We start from the raw sequence: 15,244 nt of genomic DNA, 5'->3' as shown, positions 1-15,244 counted from the left end.
CGGAGCCCGGCCTGGACTGGAGAAGGAAAGCTGGAAAGATCCCTCCATGCAGGGATTAACTTTTGGGACATGGACTTGGGTCAGGAGGAGACTGGAGTTCTGGGGGCCTTTGGATTTGGAGGAATCTTGAAACATGTCCTGAAATACTTCATGGATTTTAGCTTTAACTATGGAAATTTGGCTGACCTGTCGAGAAGGAACAAAAGTATTGTTAGGTCGGAGTTTCCCCGAAATCTGCTCTATAGCATCAAAGAATATGAAGAAGACCTGCAGAAGGGACTTGGAAAAGAGTTAAGAGCCTTGGACGTAAGATCTCCAGGTTGATGGACTGTATGGAGTTGACGGAAGTGACTGGCAGAGTCCGAGACCGGGGAGAGGAGATGGTGGAAGAAGATTGGAAAATTTAAAGTCTATATATAGAAATATTGTAAAATTAATGAGTGATAGAAAAATGTTGGAATGAAATTTTATGGCCTTAGTAGAAATGTTATAAGGAGTTAAGCTTAAATAAGTATACTAGTTTTAATGGAAATAAGATTAAAAATATGTTAAGACATTTATATGATAGAAAATAGAGAAAGATGGAAAGGAATTGCTGAAACAATTAATGGAAGTGGAATACAAAGAGGGAGGTGAGAGGAGGTCGATGAAACAAGGGAATGAAAGATAGAGTATGGAAAAGGTATGATGTATGCTTTTAAATTGTTTTTGTTTTGTTTTGTTTTGTTTTGTTTTGTTTTGTTTTGTTTTGTTTATTGTGTTTAGTTTAATGTGTTAAGGTTGTGTTTTGTATTGTTTATATATTGTATTGTATTGTTTTCCCTTTTTTGTTTTCTTTCTCTTCTTTCTTTTTTGTAAGCTTTAAAAGTAATAAATATTATTTAATAATAATAATAATAATAATAATAATAATAATAATAATAATAATGCAGGTTTAGAGTTCCACCACCTCCAGAATCCTGGAAACTGTAGATTACCCCTTATAGAAGTATAATTCCCAGCACCCTTAACAAATTATGGTTCCCAGTGGGAATGTGTGTGCACAGCCTAACTCAATTCAGACTTCTAGCTGCACCTCTGTCACACCCCTCCACCCCAAAATGCTTAGGAGTGTCATATTCCCAAGGCTGGAGAAAGATTCCAGTACATTAAGGCACATTAAAGACCTTCTGGGACGTCCCTGCTCACCCATCAAGTTTGTCAGGCAAAACGATGGACCCATTCATGCTAATTGAGAGAGCCAAACTCATAACAACAAGCAGCACCAGGGCAGCAATCCTTCCATCAAGGAAAGTAGCAATTGAATTGCTATGTTCATGCTGTTTGCCTCTGTCAGGAGTGAATTTCACACACAATTCAAAGGGGGAAGATTACGCTGCCCTGGTCTGACCCCCAAGGCCTCTGCCTACCCAGATGCACTCATAAACATTATAGCACCTTTCAGGCTCAAGTCCTAACTTAGCAAGTAATCTTAAAGCAAATCAGACCATTGTTCCTTCTGGTCCAGTGCTGTCTGCCCTGACCTGCAACTGCCTTCTGGACAACAGGCAAAGGTCTTTCCTATAGCGTTCCTTGCTACCTTCTCCCTTTTTGACAGGAGATAACTAGGGCCTGGGCCAGAGACCTTTTCCTTACAAATCAAGTGTTCTGCTGCTAAAGGATGGGCCCTTCCACAGGCACTTGTAGACAATGACCTGCAATGAAGTGAAAGAGATCAGACAGCATATGGCCAAGAAGGGAGCGGAAGGGCTTTTATATAGGAGTTCCCAGGGCAGAAAGTTTGGGTGAGGAACAAAACGGAATAGCCTGTTCAGTTACAACAGCAACAGCTTATATCTTCTTTATTCCATCTCTGCATCCCATCCTTTGCTTCCTGGTTCAGCGTCATCTAAGGGGGTTGAAATATACTCAGAGTCACAAAGTGATTTCATGCTCTTTATTCAGCTCATAGTGGTGAGGAGGAATGAATGAATGTCCCCTCAAAGTATCTGCTTTATATACATTATTTACACAATGGGCTGCACATGATTGGCTAATTCTGGAATTCTACTGTAAGCCAATCAGGTTGTGGATTCACTTATATCTGGAGCATGATTGGGTGGTTCCTGCCAGCCAATCATACTGCTGCATTGTTCTAGGACCAATCAGACTGCTGCATTCTGAATCCTATTGTTCTAGGACCAATCAGACTGCTGCAATTTGGATCCTATTGTTCTAGGACCAATCAGACTGCTGCAGTTTGGATCCTATTCAACTCAGTACATAACAGGGGTCTTAAGACCATGCAGAGGTTTTGGATGATGCACAGCTGTGAAGGCATCTCTGCAGGTGAGTCTGCAGTACAGGGCGGCTGAGCCTATTTAACATACATTTAAACTCTAATTGAATTATCACTGATTGGCAATGAGATGCAAAAAGCACACACACCCCCCACGATACATTTTCCACCTGTACATCCGTGTTTGTGTGTGGGTGTGGGTGTGTGCATCTGCCACCTAAGAGTTCACTTCATACATCTGACATAGTGGGCTTTGGTCCTCGGAAACATATGTGTCATGTTTGACGTTGGAACGGGTTCCTTTGGGAGGTTGTAGACTCTCCTTCACTGGAGGTTTTTAAGCAGAGGTTGGATGACCAACTGTCAGGGATATGTTAGCTGAGATTCCTGAATCCCACCATAAAATAGCAATAGTATGGAAGTGCCTCACATCAGACTGGCTAGGATATGGAGTAAGGTGGCCAAGTGGAGGGAAAAGACAGAATTCTTGCACTTCTAATGGTTTGGAAGAACAAAGAATGTCAGCTTTCCCCCTTCTCTGCACTTATTAAAGGTGCATGAGCACTGTGCTCTTTTTTCACCTGGCTATAGGTAAAGGTAAAGGTACCTCTGACAGTTAAGTCCAGTCACAGATGACTCTGGGGTTGCGGCGCTCATCTCGCTTTACTGGCTGAGGGAGCCGGCATACGGTTTCCGGGTCATTGTGGCCAGCATGACTAAGCTGCTTCTGGCAAAACCAGAGCAGTGCATGGAAACGCCGTTTACCTTCCCGCCATAGAGATACCTATATATCTACTTGTACTTTGACGTGCTTTCAAACTGCTAGGTTGGCAGGAGCAGGGACTGAGCAACAGGAGCTCACCCCATCGCAGGGATTCGAACCACCAACCTTCCAATCGGCAAGCCCTAGGCTCAGTGGTTTAGACCACAGTACCACCCATGTCCCTACTTTTCACCTGGCTACCCAGAATGGTGGGCTCTAATTTGCAACTCTTGGAGTTAACAAGGTGTGTGTTGCTTTGACTAACACAAATTCTGAGCTGCCTCTGAAAGAAGAGGCACCACTGCACTGACTCCAGATTTTTTGTGCCAAGGCTACAAGTCCTAGAACCTTTTTGGATGAGGGGATGGAATAGGTATAGTTTCACACAACTAATTAACTCAAACATTAATATAACTTATAGATATTGAGGCATTTGCACCATGCTCAGTATATGTGACTGTGGCTCTGTGCTTTTCCGTCACACTTTCCAGATAGGAGCAAAGGCTTGGGTGGAATAAGTTAGTCTGCAAAGAATACGTGGCAGAACCTCTGCATCTTCAAAACAGAGCCTTATGACTTAGTCTCTGAAACATACCACTTCATACCATAGGTGAAGGAATGCTTTTTCGTAATAGGATCTGCAGATCAGAGAGGAAACATATGGAGCAACATCAGTCATGTAAGCCTCCAGCTGCAGTCTGCATGGTCTAGCTAGCTCATGCAGAAACTGCCCTCTTGACCGTTGGACCCACTATTGGTCTTGTCCGCTTAGTCCCCCAGAGGCTGTTTTCTTATGCAGGGGAAGTTCTTAACTCACTAAGGGTTTGAGACCCATCAGCTACACTCACCTGATTTAGCCAGCCTGTGGGAGGTGTGGCCGCTGTCACATGCTGACAGCTTCTAAGAGTCACAGGTGAGAGCTGAGTGCAGGGTGGGGACCCCATGCATTTATTTAGTAGCTCAGTGAGAACCATGCCTTAGAGCAGTGGTAGCCAGCATGGTGCCTTCCAGGTGTTGAACTCCCATCAGCTCCAGCCAGCCTTGCCAATGGCCAGGGATGATGGGAGTTAGAGTCCAATGGCATGTGGACAACACTATGTTGCCTACCCTCCTCCCTTAGAAAAAGGCCAGCATCTTTTAAGTAAAAACGAAAAGCACAGCCTCCAATGAACCAGACGCAAGAGTTAAACCTTCTGTGTTCTACCCACTATACCCCCAGCTCTGGATTTGAAAGTCTGGCTGCTGGGTATTTGCTTCCTGAATCTGACAGCAGCTAATACCCAAGAGACTCGAGTGGTTTGCTTTCAATTTGTGTGTTTGTGCCTGTGTTAATTTGCCCAAACATTGCATCCCACGGTGTTGGGCTTGACAAGATGACAAGCAATGGGAGCACTTCTAAAGGATCCAGACAGACAGGCAACTGGATAGACTGCTAGGCGAGCTACTCGATCTGCCTCCTTGTTAAGCGCCAATGTGCAAGTAATGATGCCAAAGTTGACGGACCTTGGAAACAGGGAACCTGCTGTCTGAAAACCCTGCAAGAATGACGTAATTGCATCCACCACTCTCCCCTCCCTCCTTCCTGATGTTTGGAGGAGCTTAGTGAGATACGCACAAAAAGTAGCCGAAGATTAACTTAGTTTACCCAGAAATGCTTTGGCGCAGCAAAAGGCAATATAATAGCATTCATTCCAGCTAATAAGCTCCGGTCTTTGCTTAGCTCTGTCAGATACTTGCTCAGGGATATTTATCAACAGAACACTGAACTGTGAAGGCCTCTGGACAGATCTGCTGCTTTCAAAATGAGAAATGCTACATTTCATATCCTAGCCACCAAAGCCCCACGTAATATCCCCCACGGAGCATGCTCTTGTTGTAGGGCTTTTCTCTCTGTGTGTTTTTGGAAAGAGGAGGGCTTGCCTTCCTGCCTCTTGACACTGGCTCCTGCCAGAAGCATCTGACATGTGTTTTTCCCCAGGAAGACATAAATCTATCAGGCACGGTTAACCAAATCTTAATTATGGAGGGAAAGAAAAATACCTTAAACATATTCATATTACTAGTTTATAATGGTCTCTTGCTCTGGATCCAGTAAACTGAATAATAATGCACTCTTGAATAAGGTGCAATCAACTGTGGTTGAGCTATGCTAATTTGCAAACGATAACAATCTTGCGAGTCTTAAGAATTGCCTTGTTCGATCAGACTCCAAGTCTGTGGTCCTGCAGTGTATCATCATAGAATCATAGAATTGTAGCGCTGGAAGGGACCCCAAGGGCCATCTAGTCCAACCCCCTGCAATGCAGGAATCTTTTGCCCAATACGGGGCTCAAACCCATAACCCTGAGATTAAGAGTCTGATGCCATACTGACTGATCTATGCGGCTTTACAGCAGTGACCAGCCCTGAAGGCTTACCAGCAAGAAATCATCCCTCTGTTGCTTGACCTCAGCTTCTGGTCATTCCAAAGGTATATTGTCTCCAAATATGGAAGCTCTGTTTAACAATCAAAGGCCTTATCATTAATTGCTTTTCTAATTATTTTTAGAGCAGTGGCAGATATAAAGATAGCACTCAGGGGGGTTCCTCAGCTGCAAGGTGAGCAAGGTGAGCTGTGTATACGTGCATGCCTCAATCCAGGTATGCATGTATACACAGAGAGCTGCCCATTGGTCCACCCCACTCAGTATTGTCTACACTGACTGGCGGTAGCTCTCCAGAGTTTTAGGCAGGGGACATTCCAGTTCTACCTGGAGATGCCAAGGATTGAACCTGAGACCCTCTGTTTGCAAGGCAGATGCTCTACCACTGAGCTATGACCCTTCCCCCATATGCAGGTCATTTAACTCAACACTGGCTCAGCTGTCCATCTTACCTTTCCCCAATGCTTCAACATGGGCTATCTGCCTTTTAAAACTGTTTCACTTGCACAACTTGTTAAAGAGCAGGAGCAAATCTCCTGTCAGGGGAAAAATCACAGCATTGGGGTAATCACAGGTGGGTAAGGGAGAACATAGCAGAGGTTTGTGAAATCATGCACAGTGTAGAGAAAGTGGAAGCAGATAACATAATGGCAGCACCCAATGAAACCAAAGAGTGAGACATTCAGGAAAGGTAAGAGGAAGTTCTTCTACCCCCCCCCCCCCCCCCCGCAGTACATAGTTAAAACTGTGGCATTTGTTTCCCATGGTGATAGCCACCAAATCAAACTACTTTTTTAAAAAAATAAGCTGGGCAAATTAGCAGAGGATAAGGCTATCAAAGGCTACTTGTCATGACAGCTACATGCTGCCTCCAGGATCAGAGGCAGAATGCCAGTTGCTGGGGAGCAACAGCAGGAAAGGACTCCTGTCCTCATGTCCTGCTTGCTGGCTTCCGAGAGGCATCTGGTGGGCCACTGTGGGAAAGAGGATGCTGGACTAGATGGGCCTTTGTTCTGATCCAGCAGCAGCAGGGCTCTCCTCGTGTTCACTTCCTTGCCTAATCCCAGAGTTTCAGGGTTCAAAGAGAATTGTTTCACTCTCTCCATGTAGTTCATAATTTTTGTACCTTGTGTACTGCCTCCCACGCCTCCAAAAGACTCAGCTTCTCAAGCTAGCTTCCTTCCTTCCTTCCTTCCTTCCTTCCTTCCTTCCTTCCTTCCTTCCGAAGATGCTTCTTCCTTTTGGGACCCTTCCAGATGTCCTTTTTATTGTGCATTCACAATGATTTGTGCTCATGATGGTATTGGGGCAGTTATACGCCATCCCATTTGCAATACTGTTTGAGTCTGCGAAAGCGTTGGAGCAGACATACTGCTTTGTTTCCAAGCAGTGCATGTCCCATAAATTCCTTCTGAAATGCTCTAACTTTTTATACCAAACCTTTTCCAGTCCCCACCCCCATTTTTGTTGCACCAGAGTGTAAGAACAACCCTCCAGACAGCAATAACGCAAAAGCACTGGGGAAAGCATTGCAGAACAACTTAGAAAGCAGAATGATGTGTGGACAATCCGGTATAAATCCAGCAATCCTTAATGACATGTTGCAGAACACATCTGCGAAAGAATGAAAAAACACCTCACCAGCCTGGAGAGGGTCTTGGATCATTTCACTTGCCTTTTAGCATGGTTTCTGCTTTCCAATATACTTTGGGAAACCACAGGCATCAACGGATCAACGCTGGATATTCACCATCTCTAGGAGGCCGATATGGAGGGCCAGCTCATACATGTGTGCACCCTGCTGCCACAGTCCTAGGCAATCTTACCTGGGGGCATGTGCCCCATTGAATTCAGAGGGACTGACTTCAAAACAGATGAGGGTTGCACTACTGATTCTTCAGCACTTGAAAGATTGCAGCTAAATCATGTTTGAGGCGATTGCTTGGGAGTTTGAACTGTGGCATTTGCTATGTCATGGGCTTATTTGCACGCTGAAGCTACCTCGAAGTGGGAAAAAATGGACATGTGCAAACCAGCCCACAGCTGGCTTTTGTCGTGATTCTGTTCACAAGATTACAAATCCAGGGGCACCTCAGAGCAAGTGGAAGCATAAGCGGGCTCCATTTTTAGACCACAATGTGTCTCTCTCCTTCTTCCCATGTGTCAAGCCAGCAGCTCTCTGGTGTGCTTTTGCTATTTTGTCACTGCCTGTCTCACAGGCTTTCTGCATTTCCCTGTGCCTACCCTCTTCTGCCTTGCCTTTCCTAGGCCCTGTGAATCAGAGTATGCCTGTCCTTCGGCGATAGACGCAGTGTGCGACCCCTCCCTCCCTCCTCCTCCTCCTCCTCCTCCTCCTCCTCCTCCAACTAGCACCAGCTGCCATTATGTGAGAGGCAGCCCAGGGCAGAGGGGGTTCTGTGTGCGGCTGGGCTGGTGCAATTTCACAGCTAGAGTCCTACCAGCAGCTTAATGCAATAAGTTTGTCACAAATTAACTTCAGGTTGCTGCGTCTCTGTTGTTTCCCCACCCCCATGTAGCTGCTGGCGAGGAAAGGGAGTGATTATTCGCATTATCCTCTTCACACCCTTCTGTAGCCCCTCATCCTTCCTGCCTTGTCTAATAATTCCCCTCCCACTTCTACGCCTGTGACGCAGAGCACAAAGCCCTGTTTCTTCCGCACAATGCCAGGCAGGGAAGACTGAAGGAAGGGTACCGGTGACATCCTTCTCACCTGGGCTTTGCAGTTTGTTCACCAGCAGGCAGTGGGCCAGAAATCCATTGGGCTCGGTGGGAACCATGGGCTAACCCCAGGCAAGATTTTATGTGCTTTGCAGACTTTGTACAGTGGTACCTCAGGTTACATACGCTTCAGGTTACAGACTCTGCTAACCCAGAAATAGTAACTCGGGTTAAGAACTTTGCTTCAGGATGAGAACAGAAATCGTGCTCCAGTGGCGCAGCAGCAGCAGGAGGCCCCATTAGCTAAAGTGGTGCTTCAGGTTAAGAACAGTTTCAGGTTAAGAGCGGACCTCTGGAACAAATTAAGTACTTAACCCGAGGTACCACTGTAATGTCCTTTGTAGAAGTCCCTGCTTCAAGCGGACTCATGAAACTGCTTTACCAGGAGGGTGGGGGTGGAGAAGGGAGGGGCAGGGTTGTGCCAGGCAGGCCTCAAAGCAGGAAAAATTCACTTGCCACTCTTCAGAACATGGTTCTTCCAGCTTATGCAGCTGAGCAGGATGTTCCCAGGCCATCCGGGACAACGGAAGTAAATGCAGCAGCGGAGCATGTCTCCAAGCTGCTTGGGGCATGTGCGTGTGCGCATCTATGCCAGGGGTGGGGTGAGGGATGGAGGATAAATGGAGCCCACTTCCTTGTACCACCCTCCCCCGATCTGAGCCTTGCAAGGCCACTCAGGGAGGACGGTGTAGGGATGTCAAGGTTGCAGGTTCGATCCCCATAAGGGACAGCTGCATTGCAGGGGGTTGGACCAAATGATCCTCAGGATACCGTCTTCCTCTATGATTCTAAAGGGCTGGTGCTACCTTTTAAAGCCCCAAATGGACTTTAAGTGTCTGACCACCTCCTTACAATCCTCTCTGGCTACCTCTGCCAGATGAGGTCTGATGGGTGGCTCTTAGAGAAGGACACTTTAGATTTAGCATTCCAGTTAGGGAATACCTACCTCAGTGGGAAATGGTTGAGAATTCCAGCTGGTGAGAGCATTTGTGGTCTGGTGGTTTTTATTCTCATTTTATCATACGTATTGGCAAGGCTACTTTTTGTGCCAGGCCATTGTATACAGAAACACAGACAGCTTCAATATTTCAAAACAACTCAATCAGCTCCCGTCTCTCAAACAGGAAGAAGACAGTGTTGGTTATTGCAGGAGTGCGGTGCTGTTGTAATGATTTATTACTACAGCATCAAAGTACATGGCAATTTATAGAGCTGTAATGAGAGCACACCTCTGCAACTCCGGGTCGTAAAATGCTTGGAGAAGAGCAGGGCAGCAAGGGAGGGGTAGAGAAAGCAAGATGAGTGTTGCACATTAACACTCTAAGGAAAATTAGTTGCCATGCAAGCTGCAGAGAGAGCTTAAGAGTAAGTGGCAGTAGTTAGAGCAGGTACAAGGCATTTTGCTTTCTGAGGCAAAGGGAAAAGGCGGCTCCTGCCATTTAAAGCTGACTGGGCTGGGGGTTTGAATCTTATTCCACCCTGGTGACAGGGCAGCATCCTCTGCCGCACCTGAGGGAAGCAGCCTAGCTTAAGAGGCCCTGTGGCAAACACAGCTCTGCCCTCCCTTGACATATTGCTACAGTGATGTCATTATGAGACCCTGGAGAACAGCTGCCAGTCACTGCTGCAATGGCCTGACACAATATAAGGCAGCTTCCTATGTTCCTAAGCCAGGGCAAATGTCATGGGGCAAGTTAGCGGGGAGAGGGATACTGAAATATTGTGCTACTCAGCAAACCACTACTGAAAATCTGTCCTAAATTCAGTATACCGAATAAGCAAGAGTGTTTGTAAAAGAAAACTGGCTTATATTTATAACAGGATCCACCTCTTCAAATGGGAGCATTTCCATTTTAAATAAGCAGTGCTGTTGTAGCCAAGCTGTTCTGCCATGTAATGTGGAGAGATTATCATCTCTCCAAGGTATTATTCATCCTGGTAGCTGATGGAGATAATCAAAGTGGATTAAGGGGCAATCAGCTGCAGCGAGATCGCTTCAGCCTTGTTTGGATGTCCTAGTTCCACCTAGAATGTGCTTGGGATGTGTCTCTCCTCCCTAGAAGGGACAATAATGGGTAAAGGGATGTGTGTAAAAACCACACGACAGAGAGACCGTCTGGGCTTGTTCTGGAGACTTTGCCATTGTTTATGCCAGAATTGCTTTGCTTATGCTCTTTCTGCTTGCCTTTCCATAATTTGCAACCTGCTTGATCTGTACATTAAAAATAAAAAAGATTATCATAAAGGTACCATCATTTGGGGGTACTTACTCCTCCAGTGGCAATTGGTGCCACACAGGGTGCACTGAATTTCCCTGTTGCAATAGGAGGACCATCAATCATGTTGGTTGTAAAACCAGCAACAGGACCCAAGTCTTGCAGCTGTCCTGAGTTACTCTTATCAAGTACAGATATCTGAAATGTAAGAAGAAGACGCTTAGAGTCCTCCCCTTTAAAAAGGTCACCCGTCCCTAGCATTCCTCTCCCTCCCTCTGCTTCATTGCAAATTGTATTGTCAAAATCTCCTCTTCAATATAGAGGTGGGTGCTATCTGTCTCATCCAGGAAAGATAATATCTGCAGATACTGATGCTGCCAGATTGAAGTGCTTCAAACAAGCAGCTTGGGGGTGGAATCCCAATTGAGTTTATATCAACTTTTAATGACTTTGGAAATCTTGTGCAGTTTGGCAACAGCTTGGTCTACTGTGATTGCAGGAGGGAGCCTGGCCGCTGCTTATTTCATGGATGCTACTAAAATTGAGAATGAACAGAAATAGGAAGAAAATGCAAATCTCTTGCCACTCGCATTCTCTACGTTGCCTAGAAGCTGCTAAATCCCCAAGAGCAAAAAAAAATCAGTAATCATTGTGCAAACCCCTCAAGACAGAACTGACTAAGAGATTGAGCTGTGAATCAGGAAGAGCCTGGTTTGAGTCTTATCTCTGCCGTGAACTCACTAGGTAGCCTTAGGCAAGCGGCTCTCTTTCAGCCCCAGTTCTTCCTCACCCCAACATGCAATAGTTGGGAGACAAATATTAATATAGACTTACTGCTGGATTGTTGCAAGGATTACAACTGGATAATGCACATGGAGTGCTTTGGAACTGTGAAAGTGCTGTATGGGCAATATAGTGATGGTGGTTACTATCGTTAGGGGAAACATAGTTTTAACTGGGTATAGTACACACACTGTTAACATTTTCCATGGAATGTAGGACAAATATAGGCTTTCATGGCATGTCAGGACTGTGGTCATCTAGGTCTGCTTCTACCATTTCCACTCAGGCAGGAATTCAGTGCTCCACGTCTTTGCCATGTCACTCAGTTTAAAATACACTATGATTGGCCAGAGTTTGGTGGTGGTGGTGGGTTAATTCTCATGATTTGAGCAAGACTTCCATTTTCGGAAGAGAGCCTTCTTTTCAACTATGTCTTCCTTGACTCTGCTCGTTAACTATGTTTGCATCCTCCTGTATTTGTTGGTAGGTTGTGGATTTGATGTGTACCTAATTTCTTGCATACATGGTAGCTGAACATCTAATACTATGGTTTCATATCACTTCAGTTCTTGGAAGGATCGAAATTGCCCCCTCAACTTCCTTTTGATGAATCCGTTGATTTTAGAAGTTTCCTATTTTGAAACCAAACGTTACTGCATTGGATATTCTTGGCAACTTTTCGCTTACATAGATACTGAATTTTAACAGCACTGGAGTCGCTGTTCCCAATCAGTTCAGCAACATTTACACTTAGGGCTTCTCCTCAGTCACTCTTGGCCTGTGTCTAGAAAGTGTAGGCCTGAGAGGTTTTCTGATTGCCCCATGCTTTCCAGGCACTGGTCTGAGTGGCTTTCATTTTCCATTTGCAAGAAAACATGCTCTTTACCATTGAATCAGAGCAAACGTCAGTTGGGTTTCCTGCAGGTTGATGTTTGCTCCAATTCAGCACTAAAGCATGGGCTTTCAGAGTGAAAGTGGTGGGGCAAACAGAAAACTGCTTGGACCCATGCCCAGAAAGCATGGGGCAAGTTGAAAAACCTCTCAGACCTATGCTTTCTAGGCATGGGGAAAGCAGAGTAGATGAGCCGTTAGTGATGGAATTACCTGCTTCCAACAACCCCCTGCTCCTGAAAGTGCATCCTCAGCACAAGAAGACATCTGTTTGTCATGTGAGGAATGAGCCCCTACTAAAATATTATTTCCTGCTTTCCTAGAATCTCAGGTTGCATTGAGACCCACTTCCCTGTGACAACATGACTGTCTCCAGTCCTTGTTGGAGTGAAGACCACATTGTAGTAACAAATGAGCTAGGGAATAACCCAAGGATGGGACTGTGGTTCCATATCCTCCAACATTTTTCCAATGAAAATAGGGACATCCTATTCCATAGTGATAATAATTTTATTATTTATACCCCACCCATCTGATTGGATTTTCCCAGCCACTCTGGGCAGCTTCCAACATACAACATAATACAACATTAAACATTAAAAGCCTTCTCTATACAGGTTTGCCTTCAGATGTCTTCTAAAGCAGTGTTTCCCAACCTTGGGCCTCGAGCTGTTTTTGGCCTACAACTCCCATCATCCCTAGCTAGCAAGACCAGTGGTCAGGGATGATGGGAATTGTAGTTCAAAAACAGCTGGAGGCCCAAGGTTGGGAAACACTGTTCTAAAGGTTGTATAGTTACTTATCTCCTTGGCTCAGGGATCGCAAGACTTCATACCCTCCAACATTTCTCTGAAGAAAACAGTAACGTCCTAAGGAAAAACAGGACATTCTGGAATCAAAACAGAAACTGGGACAGCTTCTATAAATCTGGGACTGTCCTTGGAAAATGGGGACACTTGGAGGGTCTGCAGTTCAGTGCTAGAACATGTGCACTTAATACTGAAGGTATTCGGTTCAACCCTAGCATCTCTTGTTAGAAGGTTAAGGTAGTGAATGTTGTCAAAGACCTTTGCCTGAGAGTCACTGAGCTGGAACAGACAACACTAGGCAAGTGGAACAAATAGGCTGAACTGGTATTAAGGCAAATTCCTAAGAGGTTCCTGGTTTCCAGCACAGCCCTTTCATATTCAAATAGGAAAGCCCAACCTACATATTTAATTTGAATGTTTAATTGGATATACATTTTCTACCAGGGCTGAAGGGGCCAGACCTTGCCTAGGTTAGTATCATTAGTGTGCCCAGTTCCCCCCGCCCCGCTTTTAGAGGGTGATGAAATACTGGAAGTATGAAAAAAACCCCACTATGGTATGAATCTTAATGAAAGCGCTTATGCTGTCACCAGGGAGATGTGTGAAATTTGGAAACCTAATTCCATCTGGTGAAACACCCAGCATCAGAACACAGAGGACTAAGCCCACCGACAGCTAGTGGGGCTCTGCACAGAAGCAGTGCTGTGCAATTCAGGTGATAGCAGCGGGGTGGGGGATTCCTGGCTCCTGCAATCCCCAGACCAGGTCCTCCCTTTTGTCAGCTAGCCAAGCTCCCTGATTAAGGATGCAGGAAAGTTGAAACTGCCTGACTGGGTGGAAGGAGCCAGGCACAGCCGCTCCATCCATCAGGGCTCTCGCTTTCTGCCAAGCACATTAGGGGATAATTAAGTAAAAATAGGCCTTCCGACCAGTGTAGCTCATTAAGGGCTAATTAAGTTAATTAGTGCCAGGTGTGGATTGCGGCTCTCGCTTTCGCTTGGCTGTTGTTTGCTGTAATTGCATTTTCTCAGAAGCTTCCTCCCTTCAGCTGGAATACTGCCAAAGGGAAAGGTATTCAATGCCTCACACTGTTGATGCAACAGTGACTAGCTAATGGCCGCCTAATGACGGCCACATGGGAAATGGGGACACTTAACCCTTTCGGCTATGTAATCTGCCACACACACACACACACACACACACACACACAGTGAGAGAGAGACCTGGGGCCTAAGCCAAAGCACTGAGTCCAGTCCAAAATGTAGCTCCCAGTAGCTGTCATATATCTGCACTGCTTAGACTTTTGCACACAAGTTTAAGGAGGTCATCATCCCTGACCACTGGTCCTGCTAGCTAGGAATGATAGGAGTTGTGGTCCAACAACATCTGGGGACCCAAGGTTGAGAATGGCTCCCCTAGAGTGATTAAGATGGAAGATGGCAACCTTAATGTGTTGGCGCAGTATGGATTTAGATAGGTATCTTCCTCCAATGAGCTAGCCATGAAGGCAAACAGATGAGCACAGGATTCCCTTAAAAGATGAGGAGACTAAGGGACAATGAATTATCCAAAGGTATCGCTTTGGATGTTGCTTGATAAGTTCCTTGGCAGAGCCATATGACATATAGATGCCTTCCAGATTGCACCTATTTCCTTCCTTGCAGCGTGCTGAGTGGCAGAGTTTGCTTTGTAGGTGATATGAAGCCCATACCTCATTGGGGAGGGGGACACTAGTCCTCCCCCCTCATTGTCTCTGACCCTGCCTGTTCACCTCCTGCTCTTTCTGAGTCAGCAGGCAGTGACAGGAGTACAGTGTAAGTAGGAGTAGCGGCTTTGGCTCATCTTAGCCTCCTCCTCTGGGTAGCCATGCAGACTGGGCCCAGAGGAAGAGGGCAAGGAATGGGCTCGTGTGACAGTTGTATGGAGAATGATGCCTTCCGAGGGAGCCTGCAACCAGCACTGCTAACTGACCCCATAGCTGCCATCACATGAGCTGTGTGTGTGTATGAGCTAAGGCAGGCAAGAAAAGAAAGCCAACTCTCTGCTCCCCTCTGCCTTCCTTCCACTCTCTATTGGCAATGAGCAACTGGTAGGTGGCCACTTTGAAGGACCAAGGCCAGCAAATGCTGATAGAACATGGCGTCAATACATTAACTCGTAATTAGTTATATTTATTCTTGTCCACTCTTGTCCACTGCTCTCCCCACTTTTTTTGTACTTACTCAGGGGAAGACCAGATGTCAGCAGCAGCAGGACTCTCAATTTAGATGCCCCTAAAAAATAACCAGCTGGTGGTCTGTGCTAATACATCATGTTGGCTCTGTGTGCATTCATCTAGGACT

The sequence above is a fragment of the Podarcis erhardii genome (genome assembly GCF_964252035.2).
Source record: "Podarcis erhardii genome assembly, chromosome: 2".
Taxonomy (NCBI): Eukaryota; Metazoa; Chordata; class Lepidosauria; order Squamata; family Lacertidae; genus Podarcis; species Podarcis erhardii.
Note: the sequence above shows the minus strand (reverse complement) of the source record.